Genomic DNA, 19,082 nt, shown 5'->3' with positions numbered 1-19,082 from the left:
TTATGAAAATAGGAGCTACAAAATACATCAAGACAAATAAATCTACGCTAGCCCGACGGCATGCTGGGAATGTACATTTGGAGCACATGTGTCTTCATGTTCTACGCATATTCTCTAGTGAGGAGAGTATACATGTATAAAACCTGGATTTTTAACGTCTTAGATGGAAGAAGGAATGAACTGCAGAAATCTGTTGAACGAACAGTCCTGGTACAAAGTTACAAAGGTATAGGGAATACTTGACAAAGCTAAACCCTAGCAGAAATACATTAAGAGGCTTCAGCCTGAGGCTGGACTTCCTCTTCACATTTTTGCCATTTATTTCTTTAAGTAATATTAATTTTAGCACCAATCAGTTTTATTAACACGAGTTTGATTTCGCGGGGGTAATGAGTGATAACGAGATTCATCTGTACTTAATTCTTCAGTTTATTTTATATACTTATTTCGTTTTATCTCGAATATGTTCTGTGCATAGCTTGGCGCTACAGTTTGCATGGTTTCTGAGAAGCTCTGTGTGGGACCCGGTGTTAGTGGAATAAAGAGGCATTTGCAGCTGAAGCTTACCCGTTCCAAGGGCCGACCTCTCAGGAAGCCACACATCTAAAGATTCAGCCTGGGCCCAAGTTTGAAGCGACGGGCACCACGTCGTTGGGGTCATCAGGTAGCTTGCTAGCGAAACAAGAGAGTTGCTGACTCCAGGACGGAGGTTTTTCAGGAATAGCGATTTTAGACAATACGAGGGCTCCATCTGGGCAATATAATCTGTTATCAGAGGACGCCCTACAGCGAGAGAAAACAGGAACACCTCTATGTTGCTAAAAAGGCGAGTCTCAGAAATGTGACTGAGGACTGTTTTGAACACACAATATCATACCTACACTATGTGATCAAAAGTATCCGGAGACCCCCAAAAACATACGTTTTTCATATTAGATGCATTGGACTGCCATCTTCTGCCAAGTACTCCATATTAGCGACCTCAGTAGTTATTAGACATCGTGTGGGAGCAGAATGGGGCGCTCCGCGGAACTCACAGACTTCGGACGTGGTTAGGTGATCGGGTGTCACTTGTGTCATACGTCTGTACACGAGATTTACACACCCATCAACATCCCTAGGTCTACTGTTTCCGATGTGATAGTGAAATGGACTCGTGAAGGGACACGTACAGCACAAAAGCGTACAGGTCGACTTCGTCTGTTGACTGACAAGAGACCACCGACAGTTGAAGAGGGTCATAACCTGTAATAGGCAAAAATCTATCCAGACCATCACACAGGAATTACAACCGCATCAGGATCCACTGCAAGTACTATGACAGTTAGGCGGGAGGTGAGAAAACTTGGATTTCATGGTCGAACGGCTGTTCATCAGCCACACATCACGCCGGTAAATGCCGAACGACGCCTCGCTTGGTATATTGCAAACACTGGACGATTGAACAGTGGAAAAACGTTGTGCGCAGTGACGAATCACGGTACACAAGGTGACGATCCGATGGCAGGGTGTGGGTACGGCGAATGCCTGGTGACCGACCGACATCGGTATCTCTCAACAGTGCAACACTCCGTGAAGAGTGGGCTGCCATTCCCCAAGAAACCTTCCACCACCTGATTGAACGTATACCTGCGAGAATGGAAGCTATCATTAAGGCTAAGGGAGGGCCAACACTATACTGAATTCCAGGATTACCGATGGAAGGCGCCAAGAACTTGTAAGTCATTTTCAGCCATGTGTCCGGATACTTTTGATCACATAGTGTATGTCTCATGAAAGCGAAGAGCAGTCAGGGCTACATGATTTTTCTCTGGTTGTGGGGGAGGAAAGTTACACCTTGGCGGAGAGCCTGGTAATAGATTTGGGCCTACTTTTGCTATTCGCGTGAACACTTCTAATCGGATTTTCCCCAGATTTTAAGTCGGTGGGAGTTGAAATGTTACTGTAAAATCTTTTGTTAGTGGTAACTTTTGAGCCAGCGCTCCAATCGGCTCTGAGGGTTGTCGAGAAGTGCAGCACAGATTCTAGGAGGGGAGAAGTTGGCGGTCTATTTGATTACCACCAGAGTTGGAAAGAGTTTGGTCTATTCGACGATAAGCAGTCTTGGGCTTGGTACCTAATTCGGTACTTTTTGCGCTGACGACTCCTGGAAATTTAGGGAAGCAGCTGACGATATACATCTGTCTGTCTCATAAAGGATGCTGATGCATCTTCAATGACGGCAACGCAGCACCAAGTCAGTAATAAACTTTGGGAATTGTCTATTTACGGTTTAGCTCACGTGGGTTTGTTTGATGGTGGATATACGTGTTTGTGAGATTCACCAGTGTAGGATCTTGGACTCTGGGCTATGTTTCTTCCTTCGGAAAGAGTTCTTACGGGCCAGCCGCAACTGGCTAAGTCCATATTGTAAAATGAAGAAACCAGACAACAGTTGCTGAATCAACATTCTTTTATTGTATACACGATCGATTTCAGAACAGTTTAAGTTCCTTCATCTTGTGTAAACTGTAATAATGAAAATATTGTGTTAGAAGACAGTGGGAGGGGATCATCAAGGTTGAAATGTCAGATAAGGAACTACGTGGCTAAAATTTCTAAAATTAATTAAAGTAAATTAAAAGAGAGAACAGGAGCTTACTTACAAATAAAATCACTTAACCACCTGAGGTCATCCTCACTCCAATGTTTTCATGAAGCTAAAGTTCCGTGTTAACATGATAAAAGGGGGACCTAGAAAAATTCGAAAAAACCGACATCATTTCTTTATTCCTTCCTACTTTGTTCTTACCTAACAGTATTTCAGTCGAACGTTAATATAATTATTTTTTCTGATTATGGTGTGTTCTCATGTACGGTTTACTTTTTTTAAAAATTGCATTTGCTTCAGTTTTTGCAAAGTTGAGGGAGCCTTTTGGAACATTAAAACTGTAATATTCTGGGCAATGAATTTAATTTCGTAGTTAGTTTTCACACTTTTTTTCTGTACATGAGGACTCCAGGGTCTTGATTTTCATTACATTAATTTCTTATCAGCCGCGGTACTTACTAGCAATTCCGTCGCAGGACACTTTTATGGTTACTGGGTTCATAGGAGCAGTCTGTTTCACGAGGTTCAGGCGTGGCAGGCATTTTAACCGAACTTGGCTTCGATGCTCAGACGGCTTGTCGCCAATGTCTGACAAAAGGTGCACCAAGCTGGTGGCAAATCTATAATAAAATAGTTGCTTAAATGAAATCCGAGCTCTCATTTTTAATTGTGTATTTGCATAATAGGTATAGGAAGCGCAATTGTAATAGGGACAGCTACTGTTTGGAGAGGCAAATCGAATAGTTTAGCGACTCTCCTGTCAGGGACGTCGTCACACCTTGAGCTGGCCGTTGGCTTGACAATGATGACAGGATGGGCGCGGTGAGCACTATCAGTAGCCAGACTGTGGGTGCCCGACGTGTGGGACACTCCACGTCCGAAGTCATGCCATTGTGTGAAACGTGTACCTTAATTTATTTCGTTTTACGAAAATCGCCGCCGCTGTCACGGTAAAGCCGATGGCCAGTTCAAGGTGTGACGACGTCCCTGACAGGAGAGTCGCCAAACTATTCGATTTGCCTCTCTAAACAGTAGCTGTCCCCAATTAAAAATGAGAGCTCGGATTTCATTTAAGCAACTATTGTATTATAGATTTGCCACCAGCTTGGTGCAGCCTTTTGTCAGACATTGGCGAGACGCTGTCTGAGCATCGAAGCCTAGTTCGATTAAAATGCCTGTCACGCCTGGACCCTCGTGAAACAGACTGCTCCTATGAACCCAGTACCCATAAAGTGTCCTGCAACGGAACTGCTAGTAAGTACCCCCGCTGATAAGAAATTAATGTAAAGAAAGTCTAGACCCTGGAGTCCTCATATACATGTTCATGACAAGCGTCACCCTCGACTATTGCAGATATGACAGCCAATAGAAGGGCTGCATCGCAGAAAATCACAGCCACTTCATCGACATACAATCACTGACCAGCCGTATCATGCAGAAACTTTTCCACGTTACCGGATGCAGAAGTCCCAGCACGTGTACTTTTGCTCACTACACGTCACAGCATACAGCAACTAGCAAGGGTGCAATTATACGGTCGTAGAATTGAAAAACGTCTCCCGACGTCGCGATGTATCCAACTTGCCAATAGGAGACCGTTCATGAAGGTGATGGAGGTATTCTCGTACGGGGTATGTACAGACGGGATGAAATGGGCCCTATAATATGTCTTTTATCGTGCCTCACCAGCGAAGGATACAGGAGAATACTGTCTGATCATGTGCATCAATTTGTCCACCTGCCGCACCCCACCGGTCATCTGTACCTTCAAAAAGTGCAGCCACTATCTCAACGCTCGCGAGCTGTGTGTGAATAGTTCGGTTCGAGGAACACACCTTTGGCACCACAGGTCACCTGACCTCAGTCCTACTGAGCAGCTCTTGGATGGCACCGAGTGACATATGCGCGCCATGGAGCTAGTTACGATAAATCCACTAACGTTGCGGACGGTGGTTAAGCATTGATGGAGCTGGATGGCCCTCCGACGCTTTCAGTCTGTTAGAAATTATAGTACAACAGCGTGACGCAGCCATGATGAGGGTGAACCGGGAGCTAGACTCTACTAGATACATGCCTCTAATTCAGTTGCTCAATTTTCATTTTCTTTACCGTATTTGTCACACACACACACACACACACACACACACCACTGCGTCAATTGCAGTGTCAATGTTCGGAAATTACGCTGGGTAGAAAGCTATATTGGAAAATTCGATCAAGGAAAGCTATTTGTCAGCAGAGACTCACGAAATAGCCATTTCCGAATGTTCATTGGGTGTCGGCCATGATGTTTAGTGACAGGAAGGGAATTCCGCGGCGGAGCGGTGTATCTGACAGCTCTTCCTGGGCTTTAGGAACTGGAGCCGATAGCAGCGGCCTTATCTGTCAGCCACAGCGCGGAACTGGAGTGATTTCGTATCTCACGGGCAGCCGCCACTACAGAAATGCTGCCTTAATTACGGCGATCACACCGGCGTCTTCGCGATTACACCCACGCAGGATGTTCTTTAACACTCCTACTTCGTAATTGGTGCAAGATACGCTGGGAGGTCTCGAATGGCTCGACGAATTCTGTGCGGAGGTCTTGAATTCAGTTACTACGAAATTCGCTGAACGCGAATACTCCAACATGTACGACAGCATGATTTTTGACATCATACGAGAAAACAATTTTTACCTGCGCAATTGACGGCCCAGTCATAGAACTTAATTCACTAACTTATGATATGACAGAATTCCTTTTTGTCTACGTCTTGGAGCACTGACTAACCTGCCAGGTGAATAAATACAGTGTTCACGACTCGCGGGTACATGTTTTTTTTCTGATGGCGTCGTTCGCACGAAAACTCTGATTTCGGATGCGTAATTCCAAGTAATTCAGATACTTAATAAAACTTCTTTGTTTCATCCTCAAATTGTTCAAACTGAGCGAGGTGGTGCAGTGATAAAGATACAGAGCTCGCATTCTGGAGTATGCGATTCAAATCCCTGTCCCGCCATCCACGTTTAGATTTTCCATGGTATCCCCTAAATGTCTTACGTCAAATGCAAGGCTGGTTCCCTTGACTAGGCTACGAGAGAGTTCCTTCCCCAATCGGAGTTTTGCTTCGTCCCTAATGACTTCGCGTCGACGGGACATAACACCTTAATCTGGCTTGATTTCTTTTGAAGATTGAAAATGGCTCTGAGCACTATGGGACTCAACTGCTGTGGTCATAAGTCCCCTAGAACTTAGAACTACTTAAACCTAACTAACCTAAGGACAGCACACAACACCCAGCCATCACGAGGTAGAGAAAATCCCTGACCCGCCGGGAATCGAACCCGGGAACCCGGGCGTGGGAAGCGAGAACGCTACCGCACGACCACGAGATGCGGGCTTTTGCAGATTCCTGATGCATTTGACAACAACGTTTTGTAGACTAATGTAATGCTTTGGTGATATAAATTAGAATATCAGACGAATGAAAGTTAGGTCTGCTATTGATTTCACCTACAGAGGCAGGTCGGAGAAGCAAACTGGACGATTGTAGTATCTCTGTCTTCCGAGATATTTTCCTATTGGTATTTGAAAAACCTGCAGCGCATTCACAAATGACGAGAAAAATATAGCAGCGCATTCACAAATGACGAGAAAAATATAATCTCTAACTATCTGTTTCGTTGAGTCTAGATGCATTCTATTAGCACATTTAGGTTCCATTAGAATTTGAACTGAAATTTTCTGACAGTGTTATGAACGTTATACATACACAGGTTTGTTTTACTGCTTATCTGTGTCATAATGGCCTTGATTCAGAGGTTATTGCCCCTGTTTCTTGCAGAGTTTTGTAATAATATAGGGCACGGCCTCTTATTGAATTAGTACTGATCCACTATATGTCGTTTTACCGAGCGACGTTCCGCTGTGGTAAGACACTGGAAACGTGTTCGGGAGGAAGGGGGTTTAAAACCCTGTTCGCCCATCCAGATTTATATTTTCTTGGTTTCCATAAATCTCTTCAGGCAGAAGTTGGGGTGGTTCCATTGGTACATGGACTTTTACCTTTGTATTCTTCTCCAATCCGAGCTTGTTATCCGTTTCAAATCACCTCATCGTTGACGGGACGTTCTTTCATATCATTTTCACGGATGTATTTCTTCGTTAGGGTGTACGGTACCGTCAACAGTGATACCATCTGAGGTATTGTGATATCATTTCACAAAGATATAACGACGAATTGGCTCTGTCCATATAGCAAGAACCATGTTCTAATTTGTCTGTAGTGATTTAAAGGTAACTATGGAAGACCTGAATTAGGATGGCTGGAACGGGAGTTGTGTCGAAGGTTACCAGCAACGAATGATATCACTCAATACAAAGGTCGGAAAAAAGCTCAGGTTTGACGTCCCGTCGACGGAGACGTCATCTGAGAAGGAGCACAATTTCGAATAGGGGAAGGATGTCATCTACATGCAAAAAATCCCGGCACTTGGCTAACGAGGAGACGTAAGAGATTTTGGGAAACCACGGTAAATCTATAATATTTGATGCATGAATAGGTACTTCAACCACAGTCCTTCCAAAAGTGAGTGAAGTGCACTAACCGTTGCGCCACCCTGCACATTCACTCAACAACAGAGATGGTGGCTAAAGAGTGTGAGCAGAGATGCGAATGAAACTTACCGATGTTATCTCATGTATTTAATATTCACCATCAGAGGACAAGAGAACTCGCGTTTTCTTCTGAACAATTACCCATTCGCTTTGCAATATACAGAAAAGTTAGAAAACATTTACAATTTTGTATCTATTAGATCCCGTCAGTCCTTGGTTATACTCAAATAGGTTAACGGGTTTCTGTTAGGCTAGGATTTGCTCTCACCATTAACACTGAAGTACCAAAAGGCGATAGTTACGGACTACCAGCATGCACATCATGAAATGGGCATCTCATTGCTCCAAATGTACATTAATAAGCAGGGCGATATCAGATTCTTTCGTAAGATTCTTATGTGTCTTGTGAAATGACCTCTGATGTGAAGGTCATTATAGGAAAAGAACGACTGGAGTTTACAAGTGGAATCCTAGTTGCAAGAGACGCTTTATTTTGGAAATTGTTCGAAAATTCATCACTCTTTACCTCCCTCGACTGCGTAGTAGCTCGCGCCTGTTAAATTATCATGGCAAATGATGGCCGACCAGAATTGTCCGGGTTGATAAACAAACAGTACTGGATCAGGTACCATCAATCATAAATGATCGCTATTACAATGAAGTCATTTTATCTACATTTAGTGTTTACAGTATACGATAAAGTACAGCAACAACGCGACTGACCTTACAAACTAAGCCACAAAGGAAGACGTCCCTCTCGTAGAAATAGTAATTGCTAAATACTTGACTAGAAAAATCTAGCTTGAGCAGATGAACCTAAATTTCGACTGTTGCACGCTGATGACGGATTTAATTGCGACACAGATGTCTTACAGTGAGAGGACTCATCTGCTACCAACATAGCGTGGAACATCGTACTGGCCGGCAGTGTATTGGTAAGGGATGCATTTGTATTGAATGCTTTGCCCCGTAAGATGAAACTAAAGTCACATAAAGGAAATCACAATGGGGGTTAGGAGTATTTTGAACAACGGAGTCGAATGATTTGGTCACTTAAGACCGAAGACATAAATTCTAAGCAACTTTCGTTTTATTCTGCCGAATGATCCTCGTATGCGAGATCGTACCTTTGAATAAGCGCGTTTTTCGGCAGCCATCGAGACGGTACGCCGAAATTATCTTTTGAGGAGTTCGATTTCATGTCATCCGATTCGGCTGCATTTCACGAGCAGCTGCTGCAGATCGACGGTTACGAATTTTTTACGAAACTACGCAATGTAATAATATCCCAAGACTTACGAGACATCATTGGCGAATCAAAATTAGATTTTTGTTGCTCCTGGTAACTTTCATACATGACTGAACATGTGAATGAAAGATTATTCGTGTACTGTAAAAATACGGAACACTAGTGTTCGCCCACGTGCCACTTCTACTGCAAGTTTCCATTTGGTCACTGGCTGATTGGGAGTTGCAACATTTTGATTGCAGTATTTCTATGTGTCTGTCGTCTTCTGGGAGTAGTTTCTTCTTGATTTCTCTATAATAGTGACAGAACCGAACAACGTGTCATATGTAGTCCAGTACACATGATGTTCCTATGGATACCATTCTACAGAACGTCGAAAACCATCTGCCCAGTACGATAACACCACGCTAGTCCCTTTGCGTCCAAAGATTCTGGCCGCTCATACACCCCCTCATCTGCGAGAACTGTTCACAAGCACACCATTTTTTACCGAAGCATTGCTGTTGATTGTGTACAACAAGCATAACAAATCTTGCGTTCTCAAGGACAGTGCCGTGAACTGCAGAAAATTCCCCTGCTGGCATTGCAGTTTGTGGGATGGACTGGCACGACACTTTGAAAGCAAACTGTTGCTAGTTATGCTGGAAAATGAAAACTTTTGTAACCGTCGTTGGTATAACTTTAACTATAGGAAAAACGCTGTTAGTCGCGGAAAACGTTTACATAGCGTAAACAGTCTTAATTAAATGACGAGTGGTTTTATGTACCTTCACGAGCGAGGCGTGGAATTGTCTTTTCTTCTAGCGTAAAGCTGTCTCTTACCTCCTACTGTAATTTATATCATTTTGCCTGTCTTTCTGCTACAAATACGTGGTAAGATGAGTATTTCGATGTTTATTACTTTCGCAGTACCACCTGTATCAAAATCGAATAACTGTAAAAGCTTGGAACCCTAGAGTCATCAGTTTTTCCCTCATACTGGTGTTTCCATTTAAGGGAATGGGGTAAATAATGGAAATATTAATCTTTAACACTGTACTATAATACATACATATTAAAAAATCTTGTATCATATGTGCATTTCTTGTGCACTTGACACGTTCCACATCATAACGGCTTCCGCACCGTGACTCTGATCAATGGAACACGCAACCAGCTACCTAACTAACTGAGTGACAGCGAAATGCCTGATGTTTATTTTAGACTACCATCACTACTTCACGATGCAGACCTTTGGTTGGATTTACGTAGTATTATTACCTATCTTTCAAGTACATCACAAGCAACAGACTGAGATCAAGCACATAAGATCCAGTCAAAGGCAACACTTAATCACAGTAGTTACTCTTTTTTTTCTGGACGTGGTTACTGCGGAGGGTTTCTTCACCGACTTCGTAAGTGCGACAGTATGTCTTTAATTGTAGAAAATATTTCTAATCATTTCGCTTTTTGAATCTTCTCTTAATTCTTATATTTGAATCTATTCAATATTTATCTTTAACACCAGATGTTGGTCATCTGGATTTAATTAAAGATGCAGGTTCAAGACTTTCCTTGGACGTGAGTGATGTAATCCTATTCGTTTCGCAACGTCGGAGTAAATATTACGTAGTTCGGGCATGTCACTTTACTCATGTTGGCATTTTCGGCACAATTCAGCATGCTGCTATTCTCATTCCTTATATCTAACCTCCTCCGATCAAAACCACGAAACGCACGGTAACATTTCAGACAAGCATACAGAGATCAGAAAAGCCTTAGCAAGCCATCGTACGCCGGCAAAAGTTACTGGTGATCCGTCTCTAAGTGAGTCCGCTGCTGACGTTATACAAGACAACCGTTAGCTCCACACACCGGCGGATTCATACGCATACCATTATTACCAGGTGCCCGGGCCCTTATTTGCATAACGGTTAGCGACGTGCACAGTATAATATTTTAAACCTGTGGACGTTTGTAAGGAGAAAAAGTGGAGGCTAAATTTTGGAGTTTTTATGCAGAGCGGGAGGTGCGCCTGCAAAGGGCGCGAGCGCTGCCTAATAACTGGCAGGTGTCTCGCGCGCCGCTTGCGCGTATTTTTAGATATTGTTCCGCAGCTCATAATAGTCGCAAAACTGTTCTTTCTGCGACGAGCTGCGCTTGGCGAGCCTCCTTGGCTGACATTTGCGCCTGGCTGCTCTTCTCTCCTGCCAGCGGCGCGCTTCACCGCCACTTCCCTCGCTACAAGTTCCCGAAACGAACCGTACAGGCCACAGTTACCGCCACTGCTTCATATTACCATACCTAACTCAGTTTCTTGCAACAGGTGCGGGCTGGTACCGTATGTACAACTGCGAATTCCAAGTGCAATATTTAAAATACCTGCGTTCGCATCATTTGGAACAGCTTGCCTAGCGAAACTGATGAACTTCTCAGATACTTCCTCTTTGCCTCAAACGCTGTCCATGCTTTACTAATGTTATTGTTTTCACGCACCGTGGAGGACTGTGAGGGAGAACCGACAATGAGCGTCACTAGGTGATATTAATGGAGGAACAGCATTCAAAGCCCCGTCGACCATCTAAATAACTTACGGTAAACATTCAGGTGATTTCTTTGAAACTACACGGCTGATCCCCATCTCAGTCCTTTCCTAATCTGAGCTTATGGTCCATATCTAAATACCACGTCGCCGACGGGACTATGAACCCTCATCTTCCTTTCTTCCATTAGAAACTAAAAGGAATTTCTGATTTAGGTCATCTACGGACTTTCTAAATTACTTCATGGTTAATTTGTTTTCTAAATTTTATGTACATTCTGAGCGTGTCTCGTTTTTAGGTATTTCACAGCTGTCCAATAAAATCTGTCTAAAAATTCTGTCTGCAGCATGTCCTTACAAAAGTATCTTATCTGAATGTAGGTTTTGGCTCCAGACTACCGGTATTGTAATAATCACCCGTTATAAACTATCACACCTGTGGTGAAGCTGTCCTCAAGTAGAAAACAGCGCAGTGATTTACTAGGCATGGCCCTTGTTCGGTGATGTACTGTTCGTTGTCTTCCTCAGACTCGAGAACCGGCTCAGTCAGCCAGATACAGAGAGTTGGACGTGGGACCCAAAAAAAAGGTGCAACTTCATATTTTTACATATACGAAGCATACCAAGAGGTGAATGGCACATTTAACTAATAGAAATGAAACTAGTACTAACTGGTAAATAACTAGGGAGACATCGATTAGCAGTCGATACAACCAGCATTGGTTCGAATGAGAGCAGTGAGTATGGTTATCCAGAACAGACTGGTTTACACATAACTACCACCTCAATAAGACCAGAAAATATGAACATACGCCGGCCGAAGTGGCCGTGCGGTTAAAGGCGCTGCAGTCTGGAACCGCAAGACCGCTACGGTCGCAGGTTCGAATCCTGCCTCGGGCATGGATGTTTGTGATGTCCTTCGGTTAGTTAGGTTTAACTAGTTCTAAGTTCTAGGGGACTAATGACCTCAGCAGTTGAGTCCCGTAGTGCTCAGAGCCATTTGAACCATTTTATGAACATACTCTACCGTCATATAGATTACATTGTTTACAATCTAGGCTAAAATGTCTCTTTCAGACTCTTCCGCGTTCTTACTGACATACTCTTGTTCGGTGGTCCTATTTCACACGATCAGAAACAAATAAAACGCACTCACAGACGAAAGATAAGGCTTGACTGGCAAACTGGAAATACTACTTGGGAGCAAGTAATGATGTGTTACAAACTGTACCCCTGGTAGTTTAGTACCTCCTCACTAAATCTCTTTGTATTATCTTGAATTTTCGAAAAAAAAATATCAGGTTCGCTCATGTACGTCTTAAATCTGTGACAGTAAGAGTTGAACTGTAATTAACCGACATGACAGTACACACAGATCAGAAAGGAACTGGAAATTTGTGCACCGCATAGACGAGGGCCACATAGACGAGGGTAATTTAGTTTTACGGTACACGATAAATGATCATCTTTGTTCTTTGCTGAGAGAAACACAAGCAGCCGGGTTCTTAATATACTGAGACTGTAATAATTTTCTAGAGTTCAGATAATGTTGTAACACCCCACCAGTCACTTAGCTGGTTTTGGCGTGTGTTCACCCCAACTAATTGACTAACAGATCAACAGAGAGTGCTAAACTGCCGCAATATCGGATAACGCAAAAAAGTAATATGGCCCTGTGACTCCTGATTGAACTGCGGTGACAGTGTTGACATTAATTTATTCAGAATTGATTACTTTTACTTAAAAAGGGGTGCACATTGATGTTATATTCAGCTATTGAACACCAGATGCAAATGTTGAACATAAAATTAATTAAGAAAGTGACTCGGGATTTCAACTACTTCATTGAAAACAGATGCAGTCGATTAGCACAAATTTATTTTAACTCCTGACCTTCAATCATAACATTACAAGACTCTCCTATCAGGCAGTGGTAATAAATTGCGATTGCGTGGAGTAAAGCGCGATAACTCAAAAGTAATTCCTATCGACTGACCCAGGTGTAATGCGAAGTGCGAGAAGAATTCTACAATACACGGCCCATGAAACCCTCATGGAAACTTTGCCGACGTGATCCAACAAATTAATCAGAGGCCAGAGATGGCGCAATATCACCGAATACAGCCTGGAGGAGCGTCGTCGTTGTGCAGACGTCGGCCAACCTCGTGGTGCTGCAAGGCTGCGCTCGTCTATTCACTCCTAGCTATCATGCTCAGTATATAGCTGAACCAAAACTTCCTATCTCCAAGCTCAATCATTCCATTTGCTAGGTCCTAAACTGCAGAGATGTTCACTCTTTCCCAGGCAAGCTGAGTAAAGAATGGCACGTCCGCACTCTAGGCAAGCTGGGAACGAAAGACCTCTATGGAGACTTCTCACAGTCCGCTCTTCGCCTCGCTTTCCCCTCCAGCAAAATCACTTACGCCAATTGCAGCGCAAGTCGCGTTTATTATGCTTCACTTCCCAGCGCCGACCAATCCCTGCTTTGGGAAGTAAACAAATTCCCACAAAATTTCCCTTCTTCTCAACTTCTGTTATTTAGCTCCTCCCAGGCCACCCATCAAGGTTAGAGTCTGCACAACACCAAGTTTTCCGGAATTCTGACTCCCAGGAGAGTACTTCAAATTCCTTGGTCCTACGTTCCCATCGGAGGCCGGCGTATTTCATTCTGTCGCTCTTCACCTGATTTGCTTCAGACTCTGCAGACCATGAATTCAGCGTGAAGTTGCTATAGTCACAAACACGCAAATTTTGACCTCTGTTGACCGCTCCACCGTAGCTTTGCGCGGCTTTCTCGCATGTTTCACAGAAAACGGGATGACGGACATTTATCAACAGGCATACAAGTTCTCCGTCTGTTTCCCGGTACACCAGCATGGAGTCGGGGTCAACCACCCACTCACTGTCACTCATCTTAAGGCGGCTGGAGGCCGCTCCCCGTTACTGCTTTCTCAGAGCTTGAGGCGCCCTAAGCTGTCTATTGTCGCTTCCCTTAGCCGCTCCCCCGGCGGTCACGGTCAATTATGAGTACTTCCCTGGGATAAACTAGCCTCTAGTGAATTGACGCATTTCCACAAAGTTTTCATGTCGTGTGAATTACTTTAAAACCATCACCCAACATTAATTATTCCAATACGTCCATACTATACCCTCTACAAGATGCATTGTGCCTTGTCAGTCATTTTTGTTCACCCCTACTGTTCGCTCAACGTGAGTTAGGTGATCTTTAATGACTTCATGTAAGGGGCATAGTTCTTGCCATCTTACAATGTAAATCACGTGGCAGACAACGTCGCGATAGCTAGGAAATTTTCTATGGTGTTGCTTCTGTTGCCTGTGTGTACTCAACGATTTTCCATTATCTATATCCGGTAGCCCGCCTTCGTTCAGATAGTAGCTGGCTCCATCGTACACACAGGCGGCAGTTTTGTCTCCATTTCCACGTACTCATTAAGAGGAAAAGAGGTCGTCTGAGAAGAGCTGCAGCGTATTTAGTTTCGCATCTGTTTTATTGCTGGAGTACGTGTTTCTTGTTCATAAACATATTTACACCATCACAACTGGAGTACGTGTTTCTTGTTCATAAACATATTTACACCTTCACAACAAGTATTGTGTTTTCGCGACGAAATTAATTGCAGTATATAACAGGATCGCTCATCCTACAGTTTTCAGAGAACAACAGGTATTTATGATGTTTCCATCTGAACTGAAATAGTTAGGCATCAGTATGTTGTTTTATTCAGTTACTCGACAAGATACCAAAACATACTTTCATGACCGTCTGCAACGATTCTAGCTTTTTCAGAGTTGAGAAGAGATATGAAATACTGCATAATATCTCTTTTGCTTGAAGTCCCGGCTGGTCCCGGCGGAGGTTCGAGTCCTTCCTCGGACATGGGTGTGTGTGTTTGTCCTTAGGATACTTTAGGTTAAGTAGTGTGTAAGCTTAGGGACTAATGACCTTAGCAGTTAAGTCCCATAAGATTTCACACACATTTGAACATTTTTTGCTTGAAGTCAAATAAGGAAATGTAATAAGCGATTGCTATCAATAACTAATGAGGAGGTACTGAACAGAATTGGGGAGAAGAGAAATTTGTGGCACAACTTGGCTAGAAGAAGTGATCGCTTGATAGGACATATTACGAGGCATCAAGGGATCACCAATTTGGTATTGGAGGGCAGCGTGGAGGGTAAAAATCGTAAAAAGAGACTAAGAGATGAATACACTAAACAGATTCAGAAGGATGTAGGTTGCAGTAGGTATTGGGAGATGAAGAAGCTTGCACAGGATAGAGTAGCACGGAGAGCTGCATCAAACCAGTCTCTGGACTGAAGACCACAACAACAACATCAATTCAGAAAGGAAAATCTAGACAACAAGGGAAATTAAATAAAAATGGTGGCAGAAGGAAGAACGCCTACAATTACGAAACAAAATTACAACGCAGCGGGCGTTGACACAAATAATGAAGGGAATGCTTTCAAAATTCCGCATTATCAGTCATCGACTTCATTTAGAAAACGGTTACTTACGCCAAAATGTTGTAACAGATCTACTTAGACCAGATAAAAAAACACGCTACAAAATTTTAAGAATTTAGTGCTAAAGGTCAGAAACTGTACGTAGAAACTTAAAAGCCAATAAATAAAAAAGAATGGGACAACAGAAAATACTTCATCTAGCTAAGAATGGAATCCATTCCACGAATTGTATTTGTAGACGAAAAACATTGCATGCGGCCAAATGAAGTGTGATCATCCTTCTTTATGTCGACAAAATAATAATTCAAACCGCGGTACTAATTTTCATGATGGTTGGATACGTCTGACAATACTAACAAATCGAAATTTCTTGTGGAAATGTGCGGTCCGAGTGAAGTCGGACTTCGCAACACTTCCATCAGTTGTGACAGTAGGCCTACTATACTTTCTGTAAAGCAACCTTCGGTCTCATACCAGCAACAAGATACAAAAATGCTTCGAATACGTAAACAAAAATGATACATGCCCGAGGCAGGATTCGAACCTGCGACCGTAGCAGTCGCGCGGTTCCGGACTGAGCGCCTAGAACCGCGAGACCACCGCGGCCGGCGAAGATTATCTAATTCGGATCAAACGGAGTTCTTTGTTGCCGGAGCTCGGATACTTTATTTCCGGATAAGGTACAAAAAGTAAAATGAAAGGTTGTTCTATTGACAACCTCTTGACATTGGTCGGCCACCACAAAGGAAGAATTTCTTTTTTTCGTGCATGTCAGCAGCTTCCCGTCACAATGTGTCATTGTCGTGCTACTAGCGTTTCTCTTCAATGTAGATGAGTGTGATGAGTGCTTGAAGGGATTGTGAATTCTTGAACATAACCGACAATTCTTAAAAAAAATTTAGTCACAGATGTTCTTCAAATACAGATCGCCGATAGTTTTTAAGAAAAATAAGGATGTTATAAAAAATACGAAGCGAAAAATTAGAGAATAGTGAGAAACTGCAGACATCTGCAACACATATTACGGAAAAGGTATCCACGCAGGTTCTCAAAGAAACGAGCCAGCTGGTGAAGCCGTGGGGCACCCAACATTTTTAACAATACAACGGCCCGTCTCAAGCAGGTAGGTAGAGACGCGGGAAAACCCCTTCCGCTGGAGGAAGAACAGGGACCCCTGCGAACGGTCGCTCCCTTTCCAAGGAGTACCGTACACGGAATTTCTATGCCACAGGTATATAAGTAAGAAAAAACTGTGAAGTGTACTCTCTTTTATAAGTAACGTTACATAATTGTACACGTAGTGTCATTTCCATTTCAGAACAGCAGATAAGTTTCCCCTTTCGAGTGATAAGAAATACCGACCCTTTCCCACGTAAAATGTAACAGTAGAAGCACCAGAGTACAGCTGTAATGAATATTTCTTCTGGCACCCTGAGTAATCTTTACTTTCTGTTTTGACAAGCATTGAGCAAAGTGTTACTACAGGGCGAGAAGAAAAATTCGTAAGAGTTTCATACTTTTTCCAGGATATCTAATGTTAAACAGTCTTCTTATAATGCAGCGTATACCAGCAGTATAAAGCAGTTCAAGTGTTATGTTACCACATCCCTATTAGGCCAATAAAACTGAAAAAGGAAAGGAATCTATATAATAATCAATGCGAAGTGCAGTATTAGAATGCGTAACTACAAGAAGTACCCGCTGTGTAGGACTCTTAATATACGCGAGTATTATCGCGCCTTACCCCAGAAGAACGCTGCTCGAATCCTAGTGATGGAAAAAAATTTACTACCACCGTATGCTTTAAGGTATCGTGTTGATCGAAAGTTTCACCGTAGTTTCCCACAGGTCGAAAGATTGTGAAAACCGGTGACAGGATCTGGGTACTAAAACTGTCTTTTCCTTTCACATTCATAACTCATACAACATCCGTGTTATTAGTGGCACAATCATTCATCATACTCATAACCTGGATGAATATTTAATTTAAGACGCTGGAGAAAGCACGGACGCACTTCAGTATTTCAGTATGTGTCGTGAACAACTTTACAAATGGGCCAAAGAGTTCTGATTGTAATGAACGACTACGCATTGGTATATATCCAACAGATGTGCTAATTCTGGATTTTAAGCTGTCCGCTGTGAAAATTACACCATCAATTAGTGGATACAAGGGAATAACAGAACCAATGAACTTTGCAGACGCCAAAAACTGTACACTGGAGTCCAAAATTAAAGCAACAAACTGCTGTTTCCCCGTCCTGTGTCTAATTCACGATATAATCATACAAAATGTCAACAGACGCCGTTCCGATCGTGTTTTGCACGGAAGATGGCATTCCAATTAGCGGACAACTACGCCAGCAATGACATCTGGGCACCTATCAAGCGGGGTAGGTTTACAGGGTAGTCCCACATCCACAATCGCTGTGTATACAGTCACAGACGGTGCAATATGGCACAGACAAGTCGCCTACAGACTCTCTGCTGTGGAGGGCTGTAGGAAGAATGGAAGCAGGAGAGTCGCAAACTGATGTAACCCTATGGTTAATGTGAAACGTTCTGTTGTTTCTCGGATGTGGCAACAGTTTATAGAGACCGAAACTATATCCCGGAGACCAGGACAGGGCCGACCACGTGTGACATCAGAGAGAGTGGGCCGTTATTTGGCTGTAAGGACATTACGGTACCGCCTTAGTACTGCACTGCAGCTGGCATCTGACCTTGCAGCATCCCCTGGACGTGTTGTATCGAGGCAAACGGTGTACGGAAGGCTTCCGCAAAGTCGCCTTTATTGTTGGAGACCTGCTGTCTGTTTATCTCTGCCGGGTCTTCACATAAGGGAACGTCTGGAGTGGAGCCGTCAACATGCCACCAGGACTATCGACCGGTGGGCCTATGTTCTTGTCACAAATGAGTCCTGATTTGGCCTGGAGAGTGATTCTCGACGGATTCGCATCTGGAGGGTACGTGGAACACGATTTCGGGAAAGAGGTCGATATCGAGAAGTCTCCCTAATGGTGTGGGCAGGGATTATGTTGACCACCCGCACACCTTTTCATGAAATTCTACGGGTGAATTAGCAAGATTTAACTGCTGTCAGACATCGCGAGGAAATCTTGGGATCTCATGCGCGGTTGTTGCCGGCTGCTGTGGGACCAGACTTTTTTTTCGGAAGATATTGTATGCATCGCGTAGCCTGCTCGCTCTTCCGATTTGAATCCCATAGAGCATGTCTGTGATACACTAGAGACGGGTTGCATCACGTCAGCATCCATCAACCACTCTCTAAGACTTGTGAGCAGCTCTGCAGGAAGAATGGGCGTTATTGCATCAACATGAGAATGATGATATCATCGTTGTCAGGCCTGTATCGGTGCCAGAGGTGGTCACTACCCGTACTGAGCACATTAATCAGTAGTCAGAATGTGTGTTAAAATCCGTGAAGTTGGAAAAAAACGAAGAACGTGTTTATCTACCGTTATGCCTGTCGCAGTTGATTACATTCGGTATTCTTTACATTGTTTCTACTTTACTATCATCTGTTTATACTGTTTTGTGACAAAATAAACGCTTCCTTGCGTTTGTTGCTTTAATTTTGGACACCAGTGTACTTAATTTTATGACCAGTATTAGA

The sequence above is a fragment of the Schistocerca serialis genome, chromosome 3, assembly GCF_023864345.2.
Source record: "Schistocerca serialis cubense isolate TAMUIC-IGC-003099 chromosome 3, iqSchSeri2.2, whole genome shotgun sequence".
Lineage (NCBI taxonomy): Eukaryota > Metazoa > Arthropoda > Insecta > Orthoptera > Acrididae > Schistocerca > Schistocerca serialis.
Note: the sequence above shows the minus strand (reverse complement) of the source record.